Source organism: Ochotona princeps, chromosome 1 (assembly GCF_030435755.1).
Source record: "Ochotona princeps isolate mOchPri1 chromosome 1, mOchPri1.hap1, whole genome shotgun sequence".
NCBI lineage: Eukaryota > Metazoa > Chordata > Mammalia > Lagomorpha > Ochotonidae > Ochotona > Ochotona princeps.
In genome coordinates, this window is record NC_080832.1 from 105,252,601 (window position 1) to 105,258,629 (window position 6,029).

A 6,029-nucleotide genomic window follows, 5' to 3' on the forward strand; every position below is an offset into this window, starting at 1 on the left:
GCTCCTTATATGGTGAGCCCCAGCGCCCCCGCCCCATTGGTCCGCGGTTCCGACACCCGCGCGTCCCATTGGTCCGCGGCGGGCGGTGATTTGCATAGACATGCCGAACCCGCTGCTGTCATCCCTCGCGTCAGACCGCGATTCCAAAAGGGGAGGAGCCGAGGCCTCTTAAAGGAGCAGGACACACCAGGCGAGACTCCGCCCCCTACTCACAGCCCCCCCGACAGGCACGCACAGACTGACATACACACAGACTGACAGACACACTCTGACAGACACACACACACGCGAACTGGGAGGCTCTGTGGGGAGGAAGCCGCGCTCTGCCATGCGGGTGCTGAAGAGGATGCTGGAAGAAGTAAATCCGAAGGGAGCCCCTGATTGGATTTGGGAGTTTGCCGTGAATGAGAAAATACAGTCCAGGTTTTCAAAGAAAACCATCGGGCAGCCTTTAATTCCTCCTGCCTTCCTGAGGGAGGCAAAGTTTAGTGGTCCAGCTGACAGAGTGGGAGGGCTTGGATCCGGGTCTCCCGCCCAGCCACTCGCTCCCAACCCTTGCCCTCCGCACCCCACCCCCAACTTCCCTTTCCCTCTCTTTTCCTGGGAACTGCACTTTCCGACCAGGCCGGCTCCCAGGGGCTCATTCATCATCGGCTACACCGGGTGGATAGATGATTGTGTGTAGGTGGGTGGATTTGTGGAGGGGGGTATTTTCAGACATCTGGAAGAAGTGGAGGAGACGGACAGCCGGCCTCCTCGACCCGGGTGGGGACAGAGGGGAGGGATGGAGAGTGGTGGAGACTTGAAGCTGCTCGGACTGCCTGACGGGAGGATGCAGCACAGGCTTGTGGGGAGAGTGTGAGGGACTAGCGCTCCGAGCTGAAGTTCTGGGAAGTCTCCAAGGTGGGAGGGGGGGTGTTGGAAAGTTTGAAAATGGGGTAGCACAAAGCCCCCAGTCGGGGTCTGGGTGGAATTGGGCTGGACTTGGCAGATTGGGGCTCTGCCTCTTGGCAACCCAGAACTTGGAAACCAGTGATTCAGTCTCCAAACTCCGTATTCCTCAAACCAGGAGGTTTTCAACATCAGGTGTAAGGACACCACGTCTGAAGTGCAGGGAAGCAGCTGTTGGAGTTGGGAAGCCGGCCCTTCCCAACTCCTGCTGTCATTGTCCTTTGTGAAGAGTACACGAAATAGTTGCAGCCCATCAGAGGTAGTGCCTGTGATGCTAAGTGAGTGTACTGCAACCCACACTTACATAAATCGGGGCAGATGTGTGGTCAGGTGGTTGGGTCACCCTTTAGGATGCCTGGTGGAGCCCTAACTTCCTGTATACTTCCCATCCTGCTTCCTGCTAATGCACACCCTGGCAGACAGCGAGTTAACACAAGTACTCCGGTCTCTACCCAGATGGAGTTCTGGGTTCCTGGCTTTTGGGGAGTGAACCAGCAGAGAAAAGATTCCTTCCCTCCCACGACCCCCACCAAGTTTCTCTATTTTCCTCTCTCTTTCAAATACAATGAAATCACTCAAATATTAACAAGCACCACAAAATGCCAAGGATTAATTATAGCTGTGTGTAAAAAAATTTCACATTATATGACAATAGTTCAAAACGTTTATATAAAAATTGAGTCAAGGGACCCAGCACAATAACCTAGTGAATAAAGTCCTCACCTTGCATGTGCCTGGATCCCAGTGGGCGTTGGTTTGTATCCCAGACATTTCACCTCCCTTCCAACTCCCTGCTTGTGGCTTGGAAAGCAATGGAGGATGGCCCAAAGCCTTGGGACAATGCATGCATGTGGAAAACCTGGAAAAAGCTCCTGGCCCCTGACTCTTGGCTTGGGATCAGCTCAGCTCCAGCCGTTGCGGCCACTTGGAGAGTGAACCAGTGGGTGAAAGAACTTTCTATCTCTTGTTCTGTCTGTAAATCTGACTTTCCAATCAAATTAATAAATCTGATTTTAAAAATGGGGTTAAGGGCCCAGTGCTATGGCTCAATGGCTAAATACTCACCTTGTATGTGCCAGGATTCCATATGGGCAATGGTTCATGTCCCAGTTGCTCCATTTCCCATCCAGCTGCCTGTTTGTGGCCTGGGAAAAAAAAGTAGAGCATGGCCCAAAGCCTTGGGATCCTGCACCTGCACAGGAGACAAGGAAGAGACTCCTGGCTCCTGGCTTCAGAGTGGCTTAAACATTGTGGACATTTGAGGAATAAATAAGCAGATGGAAGATTTCTCTGTGTGTGTTGTGTGTGTGCCTCCTTCTTTCTGTAACTCTGCTTTTTAAATACAAAGAGAAAAAATGATTTTGTGAGGTTGCATATGGTTAGTGCAAGAGCTAGATTGAGAGTGGGTGAGGAAATGGCCTTTCGTAAGACAGCAGATCTGCCAGCATCTTGATCAAGGACATTTTAGCTTTCAGAACTATGCGAAATACATTTTTTAAAAAGATTTATTTATTTTCATTGCAAAGTCATATATACAGAGAAGAGGGAAGACAGAGGAAGATCTTCCTTCTGATGGTTCACTCCCCAAGCCAGTACTGCGCTGATCTGAAGCCAGGAGCCAGGAACTTCCTCCAGGTCTCCACACAGGTGCAGAGTCCCAAGGCTTTGGGCCATCTCTGTCTGCCATCCCACAAGCAGGTAGCTGGATGGGAAGTGGAGCTGCCGGGATTAGAACTGGTGCCCATTTGGGATCCCAGCAGATTCAAGGCAGGGACTTTAGCCACTAGGCCTCTGCACAGGACCCAGAAAATACATTTTTGATACTTAAAACAACTGGTGCAGCCACTTTGAAATTTATACAAAACATTTTAACGCCACAACACTCTGAGTTTTTTGAACAAGTGCTCTCATACATGGGATAGGTCTTATAAAATGGCAATTTTGGGGCCCGGCGGCGTGGTCTAGCAGCTAAAGTCCTCGCCTTGAAAGCCCCGGGATCCCATATGGGCGCCGGTTCTAATCCCGGCAGCTCCACTTCCCATCCAGCTCCCTACTTGTGGCCTGGGAAAGCAGTTGAGGACGGCCCAATGCATTGGGACACTGCACCCACGTTGGAGACCCGGAAGAGGTTCCAGGTTCCCGGCTTCGGATCGGCGTGCATCGGCCCGTTGCGGCTCACTTGGGGAGTGAATCATCGGACGGAAGATCTTCCTCTCTGTCTCTCCTCCTCTGTGTATATCTGGCTGTAATAAAATGAATAAATCTTAAAATAAATAAATAAATAAATAAATAAAATAAAATGGCATTTTTGGGCCCAGCGGCATGGCCTAGCGGCTAGAGTCCTCGCCTTGAATGCCCCGGGATCCCATATGGGCGCCGGTTCTAATCCCGGCAGCTCCACTTCCCATCCAGCTCCCTGCTTGTGGCCTGGGAAAGCAGCCGAGGATGGTCCAAAGCTTTGGGACCCTGCATCCACGTGGGAAACCCGGAAGAGGTTCCAGGTTCCCGGCTTCAGATCGGCGCAGCACCGCCCGATGTGGTTATTTGGGGAGTGAATCATTGGACGGAGGATCTTCTTCTCTGTCTCTCCTCCTCTCTGTATATCTGACTTTGAATAAACAAACAAACAAATAAATAAATAAGGCAATTTAGAAAAGATTATTTTATTGGAAAGGCAGATATACAGAGAGGGAGATCTTCCATCCACTGATTTACTCCCCAAGTGGCTACAATGACCAGAGCTGAGCTGATCCGAAGCCAGGAGCCCAAGAGCTTCTGGGTCTCCATATGGGTGGAGGGTTCCAAGGTTTTGGGCCATTCTCATCTGCTTTCCCAGGCCACAAGCAGGGAGCTAAATAGGAAGTGGGGCTGCTGAGATTAGAACCGGTGCCCATATGGGATTCTGGAGCGTTCAAGGCAAGGACTTTAGCCACTAGGCTGTTGCACTGAGAAGTAAGATGGCATTTTCTAGACCAAGAGGGTAGACTACTCTCTCATGCAATTCACTGTGTGTCCTGGATGTTGGTTTTAGTTGTATGACATCACGTGTGTGCAAGTATATGTATGAATGCAGACACATTTGCATATACCAGGGTACTGCAGAAAGTTGATAGAAAACGAATACTATTTTTAATTCCATGTATATTATTTCATCCATAATTTTTTAAAAATTTGAAAGGCAAAGTCACAGAATTTTCTTTTTTTGTTTTTAAGATTTATTTATTATTTTTATTACAAAGTCAGATATACAGAGAGGAGGAGAGACAGAGAAGATCTTCCGTCCCCTGGTTCACTCCCCAAGTGGTTGCAATGGCTGGAGCTGAGTTGATCCGAAACCAGGAGCGAGGAGCCTCTTCCAGGTCTCCCACGCGGGTACAGGGTCCCAAGGCTTTGGGCCATCCTTGACTGCTTTCCCAGGCCACAATCAGGAAGCTGGATGGGAAGAGGGCCTGCTGGGATTAGAACCGGCGCCCATATGGGATCCTGGTGCATTCAAGGTGAGACTTTATCCGATAGGCCACTGCACCAGGCCCCAGAATTTTCTATCTACTGGTTCATTCCTCAAATGGCCTCGGTTGCTGGTTGGATCATAGCCAAGCCAGGAACTCCACATGGGTGAACGTGGCCACCTACCTCTGCCTTCCCAAGCACACAAGGAGGGAGCTGGGTACAAAAGAAAGCGGTAGGGACTTCAACACATAGGCCAAAATCTTGCCATTTGCTGATTCACTCTCCTAATGGCAGCAGCTAAGGCTGGGCCAGATCAAAAAACCAGGAGCCCACAATTCAATCTGGGTGGGGAATTACCAGGAACCCAAGCCCCGAAGCTACCTTTTGCCTCCTAGGGAACACATTAGTAAGAACCAGGATGTGAACCCAAGCACCCCATGAGGCATTTTTAACTGCTGAACCCAACCCAGCTCTGCAATAGTGGTAAGAAGGGTCTTCTTAAAAAAAAATTTCTTGGGCCCTGCGCTGTGGTCTAGTGGTTAAAGTCCTCGCTTTGAATACATTGGGATCCCATATGGGCGCTGGTTCTAATCTCGGTAGCCCCACTTCCCATCCAGTTCCCTGCTTGTGGCCTGGTAAAAGCAGTTGAGGACGGCCCAAAGCCTTAGGACCTGCACCAGTGTGGGGACCTGGAGAAGGTTCCTGGATCCTGGCTTTGGATTGGCCCAGCACTGGCCGTTATGGTCACTTGGGGAGTGAATCATCGGACGAAGATCTTCCTTTCTGTCTCCCCTCTTCTCTGTATATATGACTTTGCAATAAAAATTAATAAATCTTTTTAAAAATTTCTTTATTTTTATTGGAAAAGCAGATTTAAAGGGAGGGAGAGAAAGAAAGATCTTCCATCTGTTGGTTCACTTCCCAAATGCCTGCAATCGCCAGAGCTGAGCCAAACTGAAGCCAGAAGCCAGGAGCTTCTTCCAGGTCTCTCACATAGTACAAGGCCCCAAGACTTTGGGCTGTCCTCTACTGCTTTCCCAGGCCAAAGCAGAGAGCTGGATGGGAAGTGGAGCAGCTGGGACATGAATCAGTGCCCATATGGGATCCCAACACATGTAAAACAATGGATTTAGCCCCTGAGTTATCACACTAGATTCAAGGAGGGTTTTATTGCTTTCCCTTTTCATAAGTTACACAATAGGTAAACACGTGGAATGTATTAGCTCAAGAGGAAGAATGGGTTAAAGGAGTAAATAGCTCCAGATTGTTTCAGGGGCTGTGGAGATGGGGTAGGGGTCTATGCTGCCTGAGCCTTGCCATTGCACACCTGGGATTCCAGTCCTGCACTGGTTTACACACACACACACAGGGGTGACAGCTATCAGCAGGGATACCCCACACAACCTCTCTCACACACTCACAAAGGAAGGTGTCTGGGCAGAGCGCAGTCCTCAGCTGGCCTTCATACAGGCTGGCCTGGATTCTGGGCCTGTGCTCGGCAGGCTTGGGAGCACGATTCCTGTATCTGCTTATGGTAGCTTTGTCCTCATACCCTTTGGCCTCACAGGGAGGCCAGGAGGAAGCTTAACCCTACTTATCACATTTAGGTCTTGAGGCCTAAAGTGGTG